Raw genomic sequence first — 9,651 nt, 5'->3', positions numbered from 1 at the left:
CCTGACCAGGATCGAACCAGCCACCCTTTGGTTTGCAGGCCCTCACTCAATCCACTGAGCCACACCAGCCAGGGCCAAATTGTCCCTCCCTGGTTTTAAATAGGCAGTGTCCACAGGTACCCCTGACCAACATGGGCTAGCCACTCTGGCAGACAGTAACAATGGCAGTTCTGCATTACTCATGGACAAAGGCATAGACTATCAGATCCTGCAAAGGATTTAGGAAACAGTAAGAAAATTTCTCCCTTGACCTTGAAAATAAAAGACACTTCAGCAGACGCATATCCTAAAATAGTTGGGAGTTCCTAGGAAGATGGTCAAGTGTCAATTCCTTTTTCACCAGTCTGTGTATCCAAAATTTTTCTCAAAGTAACGTGAGTCTGTCTTTCTTTTTTAAAAGCAGTCTTTCTTACTGTAAGAACTCTTATAATGGAGCCTAGTCTTCCTACTGTTAATGCCTTTTCATGCCACTGGGGTAGCACTACAATGCTATTATATTTTCTGTGGGCCTCTCAAACCCTTTATAAATGTACTTCATTAGCAAGTCAATGCCATTTCTGTCCAGTGATTGCACAGCCTGTTCAATTTCACTGCTTTTAAAATTTGTGAGCACTTTGAACACCACGCCCTGGGCTCATTCCTTCAGGGCCTGATTTTCGGTGCTGACTGCAGAGTTCTGCAGGGTGCATGAAGCACCAAAGCACACTCCCATGCCACCAGAGCCATCCGCCTCGCTAGGTCCAGGCCTGGCTCACCAGCCGCTGCCGCTGGCACCACCTCCTCCTGCTCCACCATGAATGTGTTCTCGTCAAACTCATCTACGTCCACCCAACAGAAGTGCGAGGGCAGCATATTCTAAGCCACGGCTTGGCTCCGGATCAAGCTCAGAACCAGCTCAGGGGTGGGGAGTAGCCTCCTGGGACTACTTCCACCTTCTCCACTAGACATTTATTTCCTAATTGCTCCTCATGTCACTTTAAGTCCACAGTATATGTGCTGTATATCTGCACTTTGTACATAAAAATGAGTAAGAATTGTTAGCACCCTCAAGAATCAAATTGCTCTATTGGAATGCATGGTGGTATTGCCCAATTGAGAATACTTGGCCTAGGGAGGGGGATATAAGAGGACTAAATGGTAATGGAAAAAAAATACAATAAAGATTAAATTAAAACATTTAAAAAAGAGAATACATAGCCTATAGGGTTCTTTATTTGTGCATTATATTTAGTAGATTTTAGGATCAAGCCATAAGCATTTTACATCTTGGAATGAACTGTGGAATAGGCCATATTTTTCAAAGTTCAGAAACAAGGTATGGCACAGCAGAGATGCTTTAAGGTAAATGCATTTTCGTGAAGACCAAGTCAGTGCATCAGTGCCTCTCTGATCACCCTATAAAAATAAAGAAATACTATTGACCAATGCCATCAGTAACAAAATCAGCCCCACAGTTTTCCAATTCCAGTTCAGTCAATCCCTCGAGAGCCTTCACCAAGTAAGACTTTGTAAATTGTACCCTTCTGCCCCTTTCTTTACAGCATCAATTGCAGGCCCTTCAGCATATAGATCAGAATATTTGCAACATCAGGTGGATAAGGCAGGTTATAGGAAAGGGATGAGTCCAAGAGGTGTGGGCCTAGAATGTCTCTATGCCCCTAAAGTTGTATACATTGCACATGTGGCCTTAGCAAGAGAGCATAACACTATGGAGAACAAGACTCCTTTGTTGCACCTGCTTGTCAAACCAAAAAATGAAGCCAAGGATTGACAGTACAATAGCTGGGTTTGAAGTCAGGGAGAAGAACTGAGGACAGAGCTTGGAGCCATGCTGAGCTGTAGATTGGGATGTAGCAATGGGTATTAAAGTGCATTTGGGTGAGGGCTCAAGACTTTTTTCAAAGTCTTATTTTCCCTGTTGCATCTGCCTCTTTTGGAGCTTCAGTCTTATCTTCAAGGAACAGAACTCTCTGAATGCCATTTTTTAAGGTCAGGTAATTAGCCTTGGAAAGTTTGGGGGATTTTGCATTCTCCCATACTGTGGTAGACAATAATATGTGGGGACCAGCTAAGGTGACCTCCAATGAATAACACTCCTGTATAATCAATCCGCTCCCTTTAAGTGCAAGTGGGACCTGAGACTTGCTTCCAACCCTTGGCAAAGGTGAGGGGAGGTCAGTTTCTTGATTAGGTATGTTATTGGGTTGGCTAAAAATCTGTTTAGTTTTTTTCTGTAAAATAAAGACACATTTTTTCCTTTTCACCAATAACTTTTTTGATTTGGATATTTCAAGTATGTCAGCTATCCTCTGCATGGTATAACACTGATTGTTCTCAAATAATGTCTCAACTTGATCATTATCAACTTCAACTGGTCTACCTGACTGTGGAGCATTGTCCAGTGAGAAATCTCCTGTGTGAAACTTCACAAATTGCTTTTGACACATTCAATCAGTCACAGCACCTTCTCCATACACTGCACTTTTTTTGCATTTCAATTGTGTTTTTACCTTTCTTGAAATAATAACGCATAATATTTCAAAAATGTTGCATATTTTCTTCCATCTTCAATATTAAAATGGCTACACAAAAATTCACCAATTTTGATTTTGTTTTTTAAATGCACACTGATAGGACAGCTATCACAATACAGTTGAACAAAATTGTCTCAAATGGAGTTAGAGACAACTATGTGCTACTAGAGCCATCTCATGGAAACTTTTTGGCCAACTTAATACGTGGCTAATGTGATAGAATGTCACTTGATTATGTTTGTTATATGAGACTGTCTAAGTAGACAGGAGAGAGAGATTCTCTTGTTGGCTGTGAGGAAACCAACTGCCATGTTGTGAACTGCCCACAGAGAGGGCCACATGGCCACAAACTGCAGGTGGCCTTAGGACCTGAGGAGAGCCAACAGTCAGTATGAAGCTGGACCTTCACCCCTGCAGACACAAGCAAATGAATTCTGCAAACAGCTAATAGGCTTGGAAGCAGATTTTTTTCCCCAGTCAAACCACCAGATGAGAATATAGTGCAGTCTACAGCCATACCACTCTGAACGCGTCCGATCTCGTCTGATCTCGGAAGCTAAGCAGGGTCGGGCCTGGTTAGTACTTGGATGGGAGAATATAGTGCAGCCAACATACTGATTGCTACCTCTGAAGCTGTGAGCCCAGGATCAATTAAGTTGCACTCGGACTCCTGAATCAGGGAAACTCTAAGAATAAATATGTGTTCTTTTAAGTCACAGAGTTTATGGTAATTTGTTATGCAGGAATAAAAAACTAACACAGACAGATATACTCATTGAATAACTTTCTACATTTCTTTCCCCCTCCCAAGTTATTAGTTTAATATTTATTAGGTGAAGTTTGGACTTTCATATTGTGAAAAATATTGTTATTTTCATTCACATGTTCAAATCTTATTAACATATGGTTTTGTGTTCTATTTTCTTATTTTTTAATTTTTATATATTTGTTATCTCCTTCCTCAGTTCAAATTTTATTAAAATATGGCTTTACTTTTCAAGTACGTAGTGTTTGGTTTTCTTTGTTGAGCCCAGTAAAATTATTTTTCATTTTCAAAATTATCTCCTGCTTTTATTGTCACATTTTCTTCTTCCTCTTTAGCCTGTCTTCTCATTACTTTTCTAATATCTTGAGTGGAATTCTTCCTAAAATGTTCTCTTTTTATCAACCACCAAAACAGAGAAAATTTCAAATGATAAAATTTCCTAAAAGTACTGCTTTGAATACATTCCACAGAGATTACTGTGGCATGTTTTAACCATCATTTTCTGAATAAACTCCTTTTGTGTTCTTGATTTTCTTTCCAATTCAATTGCTGACTCAGTAAGAATTTTTAAATTTCCAAGTAGTTGGTTTATTTTTATTTGTTTTGGTTGTTACTTCATATTTCAATCTATTGAAGTTTGGCCAGAGAATGTAGCATGTATCATTTCTGTTCTTTTTGAACTACTTGAGATTGTGTTTGTGGCCTAGCATGTGATGTATGAGACCATATGGGAAGTTGCCATGGACAGCTGGAAATTATACACAGTACAGAACATCTATTAATTCTGCCTCTGAGATACTTTTTCTCAGGAGACAGGGTAGGCTGGGAGGCTAAAGTGAGGGCTGAGGAGCATCCGTGAATGTAGCAAGTAGGGGGACCTTGGTTTCTGGTTGAGCTGGGAAGGGCACCACCCAAACAACCTATGACTGTGTTGCTGAGTTGGAAAGAGGGATTAGTTAAGTGACTGGCTGATGTGACATACCAGAGAGATGGGAGAACAATATGTCACCCTCCAGGGAATGGTAGGTGTCCAACATCGAAACAAACAGAGAAGTCAAAGAGTTAAAGAGATAGGTATGGATCTTGCTGAAAATTCCTGTTAAGTAGTATTTTGGGTTAGCAGCATATGTAGATTCCTCTGGTGCTGTCTCCAGGCTAATAAGGTTTAGAGTTATCTCTGGTGATTAACTTCTGTCCTTCCTGGTAGAAAGGGGAGAGGGGAACCCTTACAGATTTATGTCCTGCTTTTAGGCAAATAGGGGAGGGCAGAGAGCTTTTTTTGTATTTACTCCTTTTCAATTGACTTTAGCTCAAAATAATATTATGCCAAAGTGGCATATTCTGCTATCCTTCAAGGTTAAAAACAGCATACTCTAGCAGAGCATGAAGTTAGGAGGTGCCTGAATGTTGATAATTTCCACAACCTCTGCACTGGTCCTTGAGCCTGACAGACTTCTTGTTACTTGGGGGAAATACTCCATTTGATTAAGGTGCCATATTTGTACCTCTATTTTTAGGCAACAGCATTCAAGCATAATTGAGGTTAGCCCAGTAAAATCTCTTTACTATAATTGTTTTTCTAAAACAACTTTCCTTGTATTTATACCCATTTGTGCCTTATGTATTTTGTAACTATATGTTGGGGTCATCTGTATTCAATAACACTTTTTTATTAAACATGGCTTTTCCATTCTATGATAACCTTTTATATTAAATGAATACTTTTTGCCTTTACTTGGTAGCCAGTGAAAAGCAAAATTATTTTGTTTCTCATAGAAGAGAGTTGAAAGTTCTGATTATTGATAGGACCAAATGTAGAAAAGAAAATGTTCATTGTGTTAAGTTAATTGCCCATTACTGCTGAAAAAAAATAAATGTGACTTGCCCTGACCGATGTGGCTCAGTTGGTTGGGCACCATTTTGCAAACTGAAAGATCGCTGGCTTGAGTCTCAGTCAGGGCACAAGCCTGGGTTATGGATTGGGTCCCTGGTCAGGGCATGTATGAGAGGCAATTGATTGGTTTCTCTTATATATTTCAGTTTCTCTGCTTTTCTTTCTCCCTCCCTTCCCCTCGCTCTAAAAATAAATAAATAAATAAATCTTTTTTAAAAAATATGTGACTTACCTCACATACTTACTTGTAAGATGCAAATAAGCAAAAGACATAATGGAAAGAAACAAGGAAATATAAAATATGAATGCAGACAATGACTAAACATAAAAGTAAATGAACACAGTCAAATTTCTTCTACTAAAAACAAAGAGCCTCAGTTCACATTGAAAAACAAAATCCACTAGTAAATTATTATGAGGTGCACGCAAATGTTTTTTAAAAGGACAAAACCCAGGAAATTAGACAAATACTTCTATCAAAATCTAACAGGAAGAAAGAAGGGAAAGGAGGATTTCTACAGTCGTTATGGATGTCTGAAGACTCCCCTCATCTCCTCAACTCAGTTCTTCCAAGGGGAGGGGGCCACATATCTTTGAAGGGTGCTGTAAAAGTTTCTTAGGGGTCCCTGGCAGCTCCCCTTGCAGTGAGTAGAAGCTGCAGTCCCCAAACTCAAGTAAGGAAGAAACCTAAGCTTCTCTGTTTTCCTGAACACAGCTGAACTTCTCGTATGGTCTCCATTCTATCAAAGTGTCCTGATCTTCGTCCCAGCCGCGTGGGTTCTGCCCCCTTTTCCTCTGGTTGTTTAGTTCTGGAGGACTTCCAGTGGCACGGGCATGAGGCAGGGCAGATGCTCCTTGGTTGGTATGGAGACACAGGGTCCCTCAGGACCAGGCATCTCTCCACTCTTGGGCTGCCCCTTAGTGCCTGCGAGTCACCCGGCCAGGCCACCCGAGGCTCTGGCTGCCTCCACACACTGCACACTCTCTTCCCATCTCTGGGGTCTTGCCACTCTCTGAGTGGGATTCTGTATGGAAAATGAGGCACAGGGCCTCCTGCTCACAGATCCCACATGTTCATTTGGACTTTGCTCCCTCTCTGGGGCTCAGCCCAGGGCAGAGGGCCCTGAATCCTTCTGTCCATGATCTGCTGACATCTAAGCTAGAGGCAGCGAGTAAGTGGCATGCAGGTCATATCCACTGCAGGAGGTATTTTGTCTAGTTCAGAGAGTATTTAAAATTCTTTTCAAAAGATTATGAACATTTTGTTATGAGAGTTTAAGCTTTTAGATGCATTTACCAATTTACAGGAAATGAAGAAAACAGAGGAACATGTTACATGGCATCAGCAAAATCCAGATTCTGGGGAACTCTACATGACAAAGGGCCTGGCTTCTTTAACAAATACATTGCAAGGACAAAAAGAAAGGGAGCAAACCTATACATTAAAGGAAACTTTAAAACATCAATTACTTGCAAGGTGTAGACTTTGTATACTTTTTCAAACTGTAAAATATAAAATAATATAACCATTTATGACCTTTCTGAGAAAACTGTAAATGTTAACACTGACAATCTTTTAAGGTGAAATTAATTGAGGTTTATTTAGTCATGACATTGTGTTATGGTTAGAAACATGAGTCCTTATCTTTACAAAGAAAATGGTGAGTCTGGGATTTACTTCAAAATATTCAGGATGGGGGGAAAATATAGATGAAATTGGCCATGAATTGATACTTGTTGAGCCTTGGTGATAAGTACAAGCAGGTTCATTAGACTATTTTGCCAATTTTTAATATGATTGAACTTTTTCTCTTTTTCAAAGAGGAGAGCTTCCACATAAAAATTCTGATTTTGGATTCTCTTGGTGGGGGAGGGAAGGAAAGATCTAGTAAGTAGGCCAGATGGCCACACTGCAACAACCAACAACAAGCTGGGGTTGAGAGGTGTTACAGGAAGGCACTGCCACCCAGGGAGCACAGTCTCCACGACCTCCCCCTGCCCTCCACGGCCCTTACCCCTGGCCCTCTTCCTCCAGCCATGCCACTTGCCTCAGCCAATCAGCATTCTGGTTTGCCATCCATGGGACGGTTCCTTTCCTTCCTTCCAACACTCTCCTTCACCCAGCCCAGCCACCGTTGTTTGACCCAGCGGGGTTGGGTCAAAGGAGGGGCTTGCTCTTCCTCTCTTTTTCTTTATGTTTTTCCTCCCAATCTTTTTGCTGTGCCATGAATTTTTTGGGGTCCCCCAAGTTTCTGGGATTTTGAAACTCAAAAGCCAGAAGGAGATAACTTCTCCCTCCCTTCCACTTCTCTTCTGCTTTTAGCCATCACATCCCTTCCCTGAAAAAGTGAGTACAGAACAACCTGGCACTTGGAATAAGGACACAGATGGGGGATGGGAAGGACAAAATAATGGAAAATTTGGTTAAGATGTAGATATAGGTCTTATACTTCTCAGGTTGGCAAATATTAAGAGGTTGGATGATATCAAGTTCTGCCAAAGGTGAAGGAAAATAGAAGCACTCATGGGCATGGTAACTGGTGTAACCTCTCTGGGCAGCTGTTCGGAAGTGTTGAGTGAAATGGAATTCGGACGGATCCCATGGCCCAGCACTTCCGGATGCTGAGCCCAGGACCCCAAAGAAACATGTATGAGTACACTCTTATAGGCTTGTATGTAATAGCACAGATTTGGAAACACCCAGAAGTTTACTAATAGTAAAGTAGGTAAATAACATGTGTTCTATGCAAATGATGAGTACTATTCAGCAGATAAAAGAGGATTTGTATCAACTTAGAGCCATTTCAAGATCTCAGAGTCTTGACTGGAAAAAAAGGGAGACAAGAGTGACATATATACAAACAACCACTGCAGCATATTTAAGAAAGTATGCACAGGGAACACATGAGAGGCAACTGATCGATGTCTCTCTCTCTCTCCTTTCCTCTCTTTCTTCCTCTCTAAAAGCAATGAAAAAATGTCCTCAGGTGAGGATTAAAAAATAATAAAAGATATGTACAAAATAATACCAATACTGGGCCTGGATACAAATGGAAATATAGGAAAGTGGGACATACAGAATCACAAAAATGGTAAGAGGAGAAAAATGAGGTTGGGGATGAAGCGAAGAGGTAAAAAAATAAATAAATAAAGTGAGCTCTGCACATGCTAATAAACATGGTGTGCCTTGAACCAAGGAGATGGCTAATTCATTCTGTGTACATGTAATTTCAGCAAACAGAAAACTAAACCAAAATAAAGCATAAGTTAATATTTAAAATATTAACCCAATGCATGTGGAAAAAGAACTCAAGTGAGTGGCTGTGAATAACCAGAGGCCTAATGTGTGCCCCAGGGTGGCAGGGGGGCTGGCTCTCACTCGGGCCTCCGGGCAGAGTGGAGCCTGAGGGCAGCCTTGGGCAGTGCCAGGGGAAGTCGAGTTCCCAGAACCTTCAGACCCCTGTGATTTTCCAAGGCTGATCTTATTCTGGGGTCACTCCATGTTGTGGCTTGGAGTCTCTTTAAACACAGATACTTAGCCTCCTTCCAGCACGGCTGACTGCTATCAGGGCACATGCTGGGTCACGAGATTTTCCCATAGAGATTGTCATCTCGGGGTGGTTTCAACCTATTATTAGCCTCAAGCTCCTCTGACAAAGTCAGGATATTCTGGGAACAAATCCTCCTTCAGCCCACCTTTTTTTTTGCATGCCTTCAGTACCAAAAGCTGCTTCTCCAACAACATTTTACACAGTCTAAGCTAGACTGTCCAGGTTATCTTTTCTTGGGATGTGAGAGGACAAGGGGAGAGTAGTTCTAGCCAACAGCTCTGACTCTGCTCAAAGCCCCGCTCACAGGAATGAAGGGGAGAAAGACAAGTTATTTGTTGTCTCCTGAGCCCATCCTTTTTCTCCCCGCTACTCCCTTTCCTTTTGCAAACATTTATTCAGTGCAGAGCACGCACCAGGAACAGTGTTGGGCATTGTAGGATTCAAATCTGATGTCGCCTGCTCTCAAGGAGGTTAAAGTCTGGTGGGGACCAAGGAGTGCGTGTGGTCAAGCGTTTTAGAGATTTGTGAGGTGAAGGGTGCTCGGAGGCCACAGAGGTGGGCAGCTACTTCAGATGGGAGGGCATCAGGGGTGGCTTCTTGGAGGCAGTGCTTCATGCGGAATCTGAAAGGATAAATAGAGTTAACAAGAAGGGGATAGGTCTTCCTGCTGGAGGGAAGAGCATATGCAATGTCCGGGAGCCAGGAAACAGCAGGAAGCAGTGAGTAGCTCATCACATCTGGGCCCTGGAAGAGCTGGAGCGCTGGGACTTAACTGATGTCCCGTCTCCTCTCTGAAACCTGCAGAGCTGCCTCAGCCTCATCATGTTCCCCTCCTCTGAATTCTTGGACCCACCTTTTACAGTCACGTTTCTCTACTGTTACGATATTATTTTATTTTATTTATTT

At 41.7% G+C, this 9,651-nt stretch overlaps 1 pseudogene; it reads right to left on the bottom strand.

Moving 5' to 3' along the window:
• Positions 1 to 317: 317 nt before the first annotated feature.
• On the bottom strand, positions 318 to 948 carry LOC129081377 (actin-related protein 2/3 complex subunit 5-like protein; annotated as a pseudogene).
• Positions 949 to 9,651: the final 8,703 nt, after the last annotated feature.

Source organism: Pteronotus mesoamericanus, unplaced genomic scaffold, assembly GCF_021234165.1.
Source record: "Pteronotus mesoamericanus isolate MK-2021 breed Mesoamerican mustached bat unplaced genomic scaffold, CSHL_Meso_final contig_98, whole genome shotgun sequence".
NCBI classification, from domain to species: domain Eukaryota; kingdom Metazoa; phylum Chordata; class Mammalia; order Chiroptera; family Mormoopidae; genus Pteronotus; species Pteronotus mesoamericanus.
Note: the sequence above shows the minus strand (reverse complement) of the source record. Positions and strands in the feature narration are given on the sequence as shown.